Source organism: Haliotis asinina, chromosome 11 (assembly GCF_037392515.1).
Source record: "Haliotis asinina isolate JCU_RB_2024 chromosome 11, JCU_Hal_asi_v2, whole genome shotgun sequence".
NCBI classification, from domain to species: Eukaryota; Metazoa; Mollusca; class Gastropoda; order Lepetellida; family Haliotidae; genus Haliotis; species Haliotis asinina.
The window spans coordinates 21,497,653-21,511,981 of NC_090290.1; positions in this window are offsets into that span (position 1 = coordinate 21,497,653).

Genomic DNA, 14,329 nt, shown 5'->3' on the forward strand with positions numbered 1-14,329 from the left:
CACTGACAGGAACTCTTGTAGAACGAAAAAAGAGGACGACACACGAGTTTTAGTTATCATCAGAATATTAGTACAATAGACATTGTTTAATACACGATTCCTACCGGAATTTTTTTTTCTTTCAAGATCGTGCGAGTGCGAGGGAAATATCATTTTCTGGTTTGAGTGTTGTAAATACAATGTGACAGTATATTAGGGCACTGCGCACTGGCAGGAACTCTTGTAGAACGAAAACAATCAGCGCCAATTTAAAACGATCAAATTCCGATAAATACATGTAAAACGCGACACAGTGTCGATTTTAAATACAATATAATTCCTCCAACTGAAATCTAGTGATTATTGGGTTTTCAAGAATGTGTCGGATGGAGGAAACAACAGTAACTGAAGTTACCGTAGGAAAAAGTAATGACTGAAAAAAATAGTCTCGCTATGCGATGTCATATATCATTAAAATGGCCTCCTTTGCTTATTACACGTGTGCTGGGGATGGAAAATATTTCACGTCTTATTTAAACATAAATGGATAACGAATTATAATACAAATAATACAAAAAATTATATCTTTCAACTTTGAGTGTCTATTCTCGATAACACCTGCCGCTTGCTGAAAGCCTCTCATTCCAGAACAAATTGCTTCCTGAAAAGATTTAAATAAACACTTGTTCTGTAATTGTTTCTGTTCACCGTTTGTTTTATGTGACAGCCTCTTATATTATTGATCATACGGATGGAAGTGCTACAGAGATGAATTACCTTGAATAGAGCTCATTACCACGTGACCTTTCTCAAAAACTAGAACAGTAAAACTGTTATAATGAAACGGTATCAATTAACAACATGCAGCATCTAAGGAAATGTATGAGAAGGGTCGTCAAAAGGATATATTGTGGGATAACTACCACATTGTTAAAAAACACTTTCCTTTGAGCATGTTTGCCATAATTGTTAACGAAACAGTTAGTTTCCTTTGAACATGATCTTTATTGAGAACACAGTAATTAGGATAAGCTTCTTGATACGTTTGAAATTTACACGTTTAGTTTTATTATATACCACGAGGGATTTGGGGGATTCGCTTTGGGAACCAACACGCCACATCCTATACTTTATTCCTCTCAATATTGGTATTTACAACACAAAAAAGCTCTTAAAATCACGGGGTGGAATTCAGATCTTATATTATAGTTATTGAAGTTTAGTTATTTAAGAGAATCACAATGTAACACAGACACTGGTTTGGTTACGTATTTGTGGCTGAACATCAGCTGATCATACGTTTGGTAAGCTGACTGGCCAAAGTACATTCATTTACGGCATGTCATTAGCGTTCGTAAATGTGAAAAGTCAATTAGGCACGCTCCTAATCAAACATGAGATTATTTGCATAGCGCTCACCACCTGAGGGCAAGGCTGATAATTATTAGTGAAAATTCAAGGTCAGTGTCGAATGTCAGTTTGATTCGGCCCATGCCATTTGGTCAGCGTTCTTTGAAAATGGTCATAGGTTGTTGCCATCCAAGGATATCCTAGACATGTTCAGTAAGTGACAAGTTTCGACTGAGTACTATTATGTTCTCCTTTGTTTGGTCTCAGTAAAATGTCAGACCTCTCTATCTTCTGTCTGATATTAATGCAGCAGTTAGCACCAAGGACATCTTGCAGTAATGTGGCGGTCTGTGAGTCGTGGGATAAAGACGTGGGCGTTGCACATGTTGCAGGTTCAATCTGTGTAGCCGATTATGAATCATATGTCCACGTTCTCTAACACCTGTTCAGCAAATTTCCAATTTCGGAAACACTTTGACCACGCTTTTGGTAGACAGTCTTCGAAACGGTTTTCTACAGCAAAATGAAATCACTCAAAATTGAACATAACCTACATTTTTAATAATATATGTTGCTGGATGTTTACCGCCGTATGGGACTTTCTAAAGTATGATCCCTAAATAGCTATGATGAACTAGCTCAGCCACCAGCTCTTGATCGCTATGACATCGTTAGTTACGCGGGTTCTTTTTAGGGAATAGTGTCATTTTAATGTAAAATAGCCATTCCGATATTTTCTGCTTTCTGCAAGTCAATAGCTGTTTTTCAAAGACGAAGATTGGGGCAACCACAACATATACAGGTTCAAACAAGACATAACGGTTGACAGCGAAACTAATTCATGATGACGAGTAAGTAGTAGCATAATAAACAACAGAGAACCAGACCAGTGTGATAGTCCCATGGTGTTCTTTAGGTAGAGAAGAGACACTGACGTAAAGGCCCCATGATGAATTCATATCAGTATCAATGGTTATTTTCCGGAGAGCAGTCGCTGATAACGTGAGTTTAAATTTACAGTCACGTCGGCAATATGTACTGTAACAATATTACACATAAAGAAAATATAAATATAGGTCGCCAGCAACCGACGGCATGCCACCGACCTGAGTAGTTGAGCTACTTGTATGGTACCCATAACGGATTTACGTCCGATCTCCTTCTAATTTTGAGTACCAGCCAATTACGCCAATCAATTGACGTTAACACATAAACTACGCGAAAAACTGTATGAGAAGGGTCGTCAAAAGGATATATTGTGGGATAACTACCACATTGTTAAAAAACACTTTCCTTTGAGCATGTTTGCCATAATTGTTAACGAAACAGTTAGTTTCCTTTGAACATGATCTTTATAGAGAACACAGTAATTAGGATAAGCTTCTTGATACGTTTGAAATTTACACGTTTAGTTTTATTATATACCACGAGGGGTTTGGGGGATTCGCTTTGGGAACCAGACCAGTGTGATAGTCCCATGGTGTTCTTTAGGTAGAGAAGAGACACTGACGTAAAGGCCCCATGATGAATTCATATCATTATCAATGGTTATTTTCCGGAGAGCAGTCGCTGATAACGTGAGTTTAAATTTACAGTCACGTCGGCAATATGTACTGTAACAATATTACACATAAAGAAAATATAAATATAGGTCGCCAGCAACCGACGGCATGCCACCGACCTGAGTAGTTGAGCTACTTGTATGGTACCCATAATAGATTTACGTCCGATCTCCTTCTATTTTGAGTACCAGCCAATTAAGCCAATCAATTGACGTTAACACATAAACTACGCGAAAAACTCTTTGAATGAAATGGGATTTACGTGCATCCTCAGGAGTGCAATTGTTTTACGCTCTTTCATCATTTAAAGGTACAGCCAGTGTCAATCTCAGTTATTGATCACTATACCAAATTAATAGCTCTGATTATAATACATATGAACCTGTATGAATCAATTACTTTCGTCCAAATAAAACATACGAATTAAATGATGTACTAAGTGGATCCTGTAGGTACATGTATGAAACCATGAAATAGGTATCCTTGTGATGGAAAAAATCATACATGGGAAATACACAAAATGGAGGTTTATTCCACATATATATTCGAACGAGAAAAATCCGCATCATGTAATTAGCTTGGCTTAGTCTCTTGTACGATCTGCTCCATTTTGTAGAATAGTCAAGGTTAGACACCATGCCTGAAATACATATAACTCTATTTTAGCATAATGTAAACTTTTACTGTCACGTTATTAGCCCGTTTGATGTCTCCTTTCTGGCGTTGAAATATTCATTTTTAGAAGATAAGTATCTTTTTGAAATACAGTCAGGAGGGAACACAATCGCCATGTATTTAATATAACTTGAAAATTACATCTTTCAAAGAGTCACAGTTTGTTAATATGGATCCAAGGGTTTCGGGCAAAATATATTTAGACAGGTTTTGTGGGATTCAGACTAGATTTATACTCCTCTCACATCAAATAATAACTGTTGCCATTGAACAGTTGCTCTCTTTCAGTATAAAACAGCAGGTCTAAAATACAGCAAGCTGTGTTTGGCATAAGCTTAAAACGTCTCGTGCATGTAAGGAAACTTTTTAATCAGTTTAGTTGGCCAAACGATGAAGAGACCTGTGACATTTTCCTCTCATTTTTCTGATGGACTCTTGGCCATCATTTGCTGTAATAATGTGTGTTGAAAAAAAATTTCAGAGACGAACAATCTCATTGTATATGTCTTCCTACTAAGCTTTTGGAACTGACAAATGCGTCCATAGGTGATATTCTATATTGATCAATGTAGTTACCCCCGCGTCAGCAACCTGGTCTTGTGAACTCGACATCACCATTAGATGATAACAAAAAGACACCAACTGAATGAACTGACTTTAACAAGTGACAGGCAACTGGAAAGGGGTAAAAGATGAGTGACATATTCCATTATAGATTTTCAAACAGATGGCCATTAACACGGCAACAGTTCCATAAGCCAATATCTATATCTTTACCTAAACATTGGCAGAGACCAGGGTGTATTCCATGGTCTGTTATGTGTTGCTGTGTGACGTTAATTAAATCCAGTGACAATTCACATCTCCACGAAAACATAAAATACACATTGAAAGTTTAAATTTCATACATATGTCAGACGTTCTGTGGCGTGTCTATCAAAGTGTGGTAATAGTGACAACAACCAACACTTCTTGAACATCATTTGCCAACAAACGTCGTTTTAATTTGCCTTTTGCGCTTGAAAGCTCGAATGAATGCCCAATATAAGCTACTCACGCTTTTGACGCTAAGAAACGCAGTCGGATGTACACACAATGACTACATGAAAGAAAGGAACAGTTTGGAGACATGTCGACCGAATCCAACCGTTTAAGTAGGGAAATGGACTATGAGGAGTACAAGCACAGGCGTGGAAAGACGTCCTGCTCAACATTGCGTTTGTCCTCGCTATTGTTTCGCAATTTCCACCTCCCAAAGAGCACAACTGCCAGTATTGTAGATTACTGATAATTCCAGTTGTTTCTATCTACCAATTCAGGTTTCTTCATTCCAGGTTGATCGCCGTCTATAAAAGATGTGGCCATCTCGTTTGAAAAGACCAAAAGTTGTATACGTATGATCTGAAAAGGATACCATATAAACTAGTGTCCAAAAGAAACGATACCACTTGTTTCCAATGACATAAAATGAGAACAGAAGGATAGACACGGTTAAGATGGTGTTATTCTTTTGATAAATCATTTCTCAATGTCTGTAAAAGAAGTCATTTCAGTCACATTTGAACACTCAATTTGACAAGACTTTAAAGATGGGTGGGGTCGAAAAATGAACATTTCCTTAGAGCACTAATCAGAGAAACAATATGAAATGTCAGCTGAAACGTCTCAAAGTCAAGTCAGTAACAGGTATGTCCACCGTCAGCCTCTATACACGGCAGAACACGCCTGCGGACTGATGACGTCAAACGTTTGATAACGTCGGGAGTGATGCGTTGCCATTCCTCGAGAGGATATCGTTCCAACTCCTGAACGTTGACTGGAGGCACAGGGCGACGTCGAATTTGCCGATCGAGGTGGTCCCATGAGTGTTCGATGGGATTCTTGTCCGGTGAACATGGGGACCATGGCAAAACCTGTATGTCGGCCTTGTTAAGGAAGTCCTGTGTCAATCTTGGTGTGTGTGGCCATGCATTGTCCTGTTGGAACATGATTCCACGAGGTTGTTGCTGAAGAAAGGGCACCACGACAGGTCGTAAGATGTCATCACGATAACGTTGCGCATTCAGATTGCCACGAATTACGTCAAGCGTTGTCTTGACGTCACCACATATGCCACGCCAGACTATTAACCCTCCACCTCCAAACGACCGGACTTGACAAACACATTTAGAGGTCAAACGTTCACCAACTCTTCAGTAAACAAGCTGCCGTCCATCGTTTCTGAAGATGAGGAATCTGCTTTCATCCGAGAATAGAACACGTGCCCAGTCACGACTTGTCTGGCCCATATCAATCTGTCCTGCCGATGTCGAGGCGCAAGGAACGATCCGCAGTAGGGATGACGGGGCCGGATATCATACTGCCGTAGTCTCCTGTAGACAGTCTGTCGACTGATCCGGTGACCCAGTGCTGTGGCCGCCATGGACGTCTCTTTTTGCGGTGCGGTTCTACAGGTGAATTACCCGGATGTAACGATTTTCACCGAGTGTGGTTACTCGTGGTTACTTCCACTTTGGGGCCTGTCTGACGTGTGAACTGGCTGCCGTAGCCGCTGCATCAATCTGGTGATGGTGATGCGTGCGCAACCTTCTGGCGACGTCGATGTGTGTCGTGTCTTGTTGGATCATTCCAATCTCTCTCTCTCTCTCTCTCTCTCTCTCTCTCTCTCTCTCTCTCTCTCTCTCTCTCTCTCTCTCTCTCTCTCTCTCTCTCTCTCTCTCTCTCTCTCTCTCTCTCTCTCTCTCTCTCTCTGTTGTGTTCTTTTTGTCACTGTGATATCAACGGGTACGTCGGTTTCACGAAATTTACGTTTTCCCCGGAAGTGGTAAAATGTTCCCGATATTTTCCATCAAATACGATTTGTTTGGGATATGCAATACGGATTGGCACGTTTTTGAAAAAAAAATCACTTAGTAATAAACTAATTTGAAAAAGTTGGTAAGTTCTCGCTGATGTATTTCCATACCTTTCCCACAATTACAAGAAATACATGACAAAAGCCTGTAGGCGTATAGTGATGACACAAGATGTTCGCGAAGAACCAAAATATACGTATTACTGTTGAAAGGTACTATTGATTGTGTTTCTAGTATGGATGTTTCTGTGAATTTTTTTCTTATGAATGTGGTTTGGATCGTTTGGAGCATTATTTAAATGTATAAAAAGTGTATTCAAGTGAGTGAGTTAATATTTAACGTCACATAGGCAATAGCTCAGCCATATCATGACGAAAACAATTCACGTAAAAAAATGAAATCATTTTGAAGAAAAAACCTGTCGCGATGGTCAGCAAAATAACTAGGGTATCATGTATACGGATATAAAACTAGCATGGAAAAGTAAAACATTCCAGCAGTCAATAAAAATAGTAGAATATCACATATATGAACATAAAACTAGCATGAAAAACTAAAACACTGTAATTAAAGAAGACAATACGATATAAAACACGGACTATCCCGTACAAGGAGCTATGCTATTTACAAAGATGGTTACCTAATCATATGTATTGCAGTATTACCGACGCGTTCCATTTTGGGAACTACAAGGTGCAAATAGTAGAAGTATCTTAAATAGATAAGTTGAGAGGACAAATTTATCAATTATTCTATTCATCTATATTTAAATGTTTGGGTGAAGGAAATATATCAGGCTTCGTGGGACGGACAAGCATCCACAGATCGAAAATGAAACATCCTTTCTGATTATTAAAAGGATACAAGTGGGTACTTGGCACATGTATTGGCTACAATTTATTATTGATCATAAAGGTTCCATTAAAAGCATTTGACAATAAAACCAGATATGCCTGTCCTTATTACTGTTATATTACTCATATGTAGCCATCATTGGTGACGTTTGAGTTTGCCAAGGCCTTTTCTTAATGATCATTAATATCCCGAATGAGTGTACCGTCATCGCATAACCAAGACTCAACTCTGGTACTTAGCTCTATCCTGCCTCGGTCAAGACCTCAGTTTGTTGTCGTGCTGGCTTTATGTCCACTGCAAGACCTGTATGACATCTAACAGCACCTCTGTGTGATTAGCAAGAGGAGGAGTGACTGATCGTTAGTTCGCTGTAAATAATTCTTCGGTTCAGTCTTTCAGTAGTGCTCATCGTTGACCTTTGTGGTGTAGTGATGAATTTGCTTGTGACTTGGACTTGAAGAGATCGAAAGATTACATTTAATCTCGATCGTGCACCAAGCATGCCCTTGGATTTATCTAGATTGACTCCATAAAAAAGTAAAGTGCTATATTGTTGGCAGTTTCTTTCTAGTTTCAGTGGGGTCAAAACTCTCGTGGAGATAATAACATCTCGGAGGCAAGTGGCCCCAAACCAAGAGTTCAGTGTAATGGAAGAATATAAGTTTTTTTTAACCCTTAACCTTATAAATCACAGTGCTCAACGATATATCTCGTAGCGCGATAAATATAACTCACATTTTTGCTGAATTTCCCACGAGGTGTTTCCATGAAAAATCTAAGTGGAACTAGTAACCAAATAATTCAGTAGACAAGGGTATGCCATCGTTTTCATTTAGACACATTGATTCGCAAATGAAGAAATATGGATAACCATATATTTTTTATTGTGGATCGCCACAGACACATATGGAAATGTTTTGCAAGTTCTGCTTCAGGTGAGACAACTTCAACCAAATTCAGCCAAAGTCGAACTTGTTGCCATGGAAACTCAGATACATACTTTATCCAGAATTCCAAAACTACCAAAAGGCACCAGTGCACCACCAGATCTATGTATGTATCAAGACTGGTGAAGAAGTAGTGAACAGTTGTAAAGATGACCTCAGGAAAAGGGCACACTCAACAATTTCAGTCCAAGTCCAACTTGTTGCTATGGAAACCCCAAAAATATCTTATTCAGAATTCCAATCTACCAAAAGACACCAGGTCTATCTATGTGCCAAGTTTGGGGAAGAAATAGTGAACGGTTTTGAAGTTCTGGTCAGGAAAAGAACACACCCACCAAACTTGGTCAAAGTCAAACTTGTTGCAACGGAAACGCACAGTATATCATATTCAGAATTCCAAAACTACGAAAAGGCACCAGTACACCACCAGATCTATCTATGTACCACGTTTGGTGAAGAAATAGTGAATGGTTTTAGAGTTCTGCTCCGGAAAATAGCACTACCAGCAATTTCAGTCCAAGTCACGGTTGTTGCCATGAAAGCGCAAAAATTATTTTATTCAGGATACCCAAACTACCAAACAACACTAATACACCAGCGGATCTATCTATGTGCCAAATGTGGTGAAGACATATTGAATGGTTTTCAAGTTCTGCTCCGAAAAAGATAAATGTGCACTGACAGAGTTAAGCTTCAGTGCATTTATTTAATTAACATGAATGAAAGTTAGATGATTCCGTGCTTATCTAAGAGCTTTCTTTCAAGACCGAATTCTAGACCTGGACTATATATTGTTTTCACAATTCCTGTCTTTGATCCATGTTATTATACTTAGTGTCTAAAATGGGGGCAAGTTGTCCAAGAAACTGCTGAAGTTACATCTGAGTTAGAATGCCAAGTGTGAAGTTATGCATCTCTTAAACGCTGACCCTATAAGGAACCACTCCAGCACTATCGGAAGCACTTCTACATAAGGAAATGCAATTGTTATTGACAAATCCCATCTGTTTTCTGAGGGTAGAATGCTCACTTATTTCCCTAACAAGGGGAGCTGACATCGACTGTCAGTTAAAAAAAACACTGCTGTCCGTTTAAAAAAACCTAAAATACAAATTCAGCGGCAAATACACGATAATAGTACGTGAGCGCATCCTCGGGAGTAAGAGTGCTTTATCTGAGCGTCATTAAATCCACTTATGTATACGTAGGCCATCAACTGTCATTTTTCGCATGTCAGCTGGTACACAAATAATGTGAAATGTCTATTTTATTCCCCGAATCATTAAATTAATATTGGTTTGGAAATTCCAAGGCTTAACAAAACCCGGGTTTCTCAATTAGTGAAATGTAACATCAAAAAGACAAGCTAATAATTTAATCAAAATTTAAATGCAAATGCAATGATATTTCGTGAGTTATATATCTCACTTAAACTGCCACAGGGTCAGTTTGGTTAAACGAATCTGGTACATTGCACTAGGTCTCTCTACCATAGAGATAATATAATATCATTTAACAAGTACATTTCAATTTATGATTCGATTAGAATGATTTGAGTCAAAATGTGCCTTTTCAAATGCTGAACGACTTTTCAGTGTACCAGACTTTCATATTAAGAGAGTATGTTGAGAATTGTTGATATCTACATATAAAAAGTGATATATTCAAGTAACGGACAAGGTTGTATTTGAAATATAGAGCAAACACGTTTCCGGTTACAAGTAGCTAAAGCATAACATTAACAGGAACAACTTGTAGAACATGTAAAGCCCTTCAATTCTAATAATTATGAAACACTTTTAACTGACAACAATATCGCTTTATAGATGAACAAGTAACGCTTCCTCGTGTATCTCTAAAGCCTACATCAGTCTTTTTAGTGCAACTTTACCTTTCTGTCAATTAATTGTATCAGTGGAATGAATTGTGACTTTTCTGGTAATGGGTAATGGGGAGTATTTAATGTGAGAGAACATCTCAGTTCCACTTCAGAAGATTTGAACAGCTGTCATCTTATATGTGCCGGACAGTTTTTGTTCCAACCACTGAAATTGCTATGAGATTGCTTTGTGACCAAACTACGCTTGAGTCTTCATAATAATGTTAAAGTTCAAGTCTTGATAAGAGAACATTTTACCATTCCCTAAGCAGTTAGAGGCGCATAATTAAAAAACTGTACGATCAACAGTCACTAATTTACTGAAGCACTTTACAAATTCCTCTGACAATCAAGTCATTACGTCATTAAATGTAATGATTGATATTATTCTCACAGATTATTTTTTGGGATTGAGTTATTGTTAAAGATAAAAATTCATCTCCAATTCATGTCTGTTTGCCACTGAAATGCACTTTAGTTACAGCCACTGAATACTCTCTGCACGAAGAATTAGAATAGTGTTATACAATGTGTGCTGGAATAGACTGTTTCGTGGAAACACTCAATCAAGATGTGCTGGCGATGAGTAGTCTAAACGTATATATCCATTAAAATAGTAAAGTAAAAACATGACTAAATCACTAAACATTGGTACAGACATGATTTGCGCGTGTTTAGCATGTCAAAATCTTTATCATTAAGAACCAAAAGTCCTTCCAAAAATGCTGCTAAACACGATGGAAACACACACTTGGTGTTAACTGAAATGAACTTCAGTTGTAGCCACTGAATACTCTCTGCACGAAGAATTAGAATAGTGCTATGCAATGTGTGCTGGAATAGACTGCTTTGAGGAAAAACTCAATCAAGATGTGCTGGCGATGAGTAGTCTAAACGTTTTTATCCATTAAAATAGTAAAGTAAAAAAGTGAAAACATAACTCAATCACTAACCATTGGTACAGACATGATTTGCGCGTGTATAGCATGTCAAAATCTTTATCATTAAGAACCAAAAAGTCCTTAAAAAAATACGGCTAAAGACGAAGTTGTGGGGCGAACACGATGAAAAAGTGAAATTGTCAGTGAACAGTTTTTTTTAAAATACTCATTAGTGACGCAAGCTTATATTTTCTACTGAGTTTTGCAAAAAAGGAAGTTGCTGCCAATGAAGTGGTTAGATTGGTAATGTATCCATGGATTTATAATAACATAATTGATTTTTTTATTCTACTTTAATGTGTTAGTAAAACGTGTAACATCTTAAGATTATGTAAATTACCTTTTTTCTGGTATGGTGTTAACTGGAAGGAAGCATTTTCTCTAAATTTCAATATGTTTTCGTGACAGATATTCACTATATGGAATGTACTTGCATATACAGATTACCTAATTAACGTGTTGATTGTCACAATATCGTTTTGACAAATATCTTTACCCGAATACCTGGTGTATTTTCGTAACAATGATGGTCCATCATTCATCAATGTCTAATTCTGCAGAATGAAGTTTGTTCCAGCGCTGCTGCTCTTGACACCAAGAAATTTATGCAGGAATGTCACGGTCCGTACATTGCGGGATGAGGATGTTCAGGTTCTTTCTCTGTAATCGATTACAATTTTTCCACTGTTTTGTAGCAAGGATGAACCGATCTTGTGTGCAAGTTGTCGCTTCTGACGTATGTCGATATCATGACTGTAATCTCTTGTACAATCCGTTGTCTTTTTCAACATTCGTAAATGCTAATTGCACGCAGCGGTTCCTGACAAGACAGACGCGGCAAGTTAAAAAAACGTTTAATTCAGTTTGAAATATTTCAATCTGGTTTTCATCACGGAATGTTAAGTTTAACTGTAAATGTCAAATTTTAATCGGGATATTTTCACGCGCACGTCACTGAAAACGCTTGCACAAAACGGCATGCTTGCCTGTAAACACGTGGTCAATGGAATAATGATTTTCTACATTCAGGTACAACCCCGCAACTTTGTTGTCAAGCACAATAACCAAAATCTGGAACATCTCCAACCTTCTAAATTACGCTCACTACACAGGTATGTTGTGATCAAGCTCTTGATCGCCATGTGACAAGTCTTGTGGGACCACCTGCTTTCTGAAAGTGAGTAGCTGTTTTTAAAGACGAAGATTGGGAGAACTACAACAGTAATGCGGGTGTAGGCAATCCGGAACGGTTGGCAGTGCAACTGATTGATGAAGACCATTAAGTAGTGTAATAATGGACAACAGGGAACAGATCAGAGTTATCGACCCTTGTGACCTTTGAGTAGATACGAGGCGTTACCGTAAAGACCTTTACCATCATGATGGACTCAAATTAATTTCATTTTTCTTTTCATGTTGCTTTGGAGGACACTGAGATTCAGGTCGTAATAACCTGTAGTTGGACCAGAAGGTGCTTATGTGTGTCTACTTCTTCAAATCATACGCTATAATTTTAATTACATAAAGCGGGATGGTGAGTGAAAATAGCTTTTTGTTAAATTCATTTACACTAAGCATTACACATACACAAGTTCCATGTAAGCAATGTATTCACCATAATACAGTTTTTCAATGACGATCTATTCGGCGGTCTTTCACAGCCACCCACTGGTTTAGCGTATTTGCGTAGCAGTGTGGGTGCGTGATATGCCACGTGTAGTCATATTCCCAGAAATCCCATTCTACGTAACGATACTTAGAATTTCTTTGAAATTGCCACGTGCTTACAACAAGTGAAACCCTATTCCTGGTGTATGATATTGCTGGAATATTGCTAAAAACAACATAAAATTAACTCCATCACTCATTCACTTTGAATTTGGACTATGCAGGCTTTTTTTTATAGATCCAGTAGATCCAGCGTGCGTATGTATGTATGTATGTGTGTGTTAATTCCCTGTCCAGTTTTATGGTGGTGTGTAAAAACTCCATTATCTGCGCAAAAGCTTTCTTGGATTCTCTTTTACGTCTCCCGCTACTGTCACCCAATGTAACGTTGTGCACTGTCCATGACTAAACCTTATTTTCATCATAGTGCACACCTGAAAAGCCGTCCCATCATTGATTCGAACCAACATTTTCAGGGTCAGTCACCTCATTGCCGCACAAAAAGTCAACCGTCTAACCCACTCAGTCACAAAGGTTTCCGCTAGAATATGTACTTACTGAGAAACTGCAATCCCAAATATGACAGGTTACAGAACTGTTTCTGTAAATATTTACACAATCAACTTGTATGGCATTTATGAAATCTACTGAAAAGGGCAAAAATAGAATATTGATTAAAGCTTAAATGCAGGGTGATGTATTAAGGTATTACGTTGTAGAAAACATACTGCACTAATTTTGAAAACAGTGACAAGGTACATAAATATTACTAATTTCTTCATCCCCTTGAAATTTGAAATTAGCCTGTCCCCCAAAAACTGAATCACTGGTCACATATCCAACCTGTGAAGGACTATTTTGTTGTACCGTTCAGTGGATTATTTAATAAATCTGAATACACTCACCAAAATATCTTCTGATAAGAAAGAACAGCACTTAATGTAAGAAGTTCGTCATCATACTCCTCATCATTTCAGCCTACACACTCTCTGTAAAGATGCAATTAATACGATATGGCTTTCCCAGATCAAAGGATGACTGAATTCTTTCATTAATTTTCGAGACTGGAGTCGTGTAAAACTGAATCGTTCAAATATATAAATGGGACAGGATAGCTCTATTAAATAATTCGGTTAACGTAGGTCATCGATCTTTCCCCAGCCACTAGATCTATTTCATCATGTCTATTTTTCGAAGTTGTCATATTAAGTATGAATCATATCGCGTCTAGGTACATTGTGTATGAATAGAGTGAACGGGGGACTTTAGCTCGGAGCCACAGTTTACATCTTGAAGGAAAAATTTTTTTTCCTTGTCGCGCTTGATATCAGAATCTCACTTGAACCCCACTGAAGATGACCTCAGTTGACCTCATGAGAGCTTACCCTTACACATGAACTGTGGTCTTCATGTCAGTTATGTCATACGCTCGACTGCTGCACATAATAACAAACTCAAAAATAGCCCTTGCGTTGAAGTTCACGAGTGTTTGATAAATATATGTGGACTGCTAATGTTCACGTACAATTCAGAGAAGAACTTTCAGTTCCAGTAACACACAAAAACTGGCCACATGGTAGACTTGTGTGTACATGGAATGCCAAATGAGAGTGTGTAA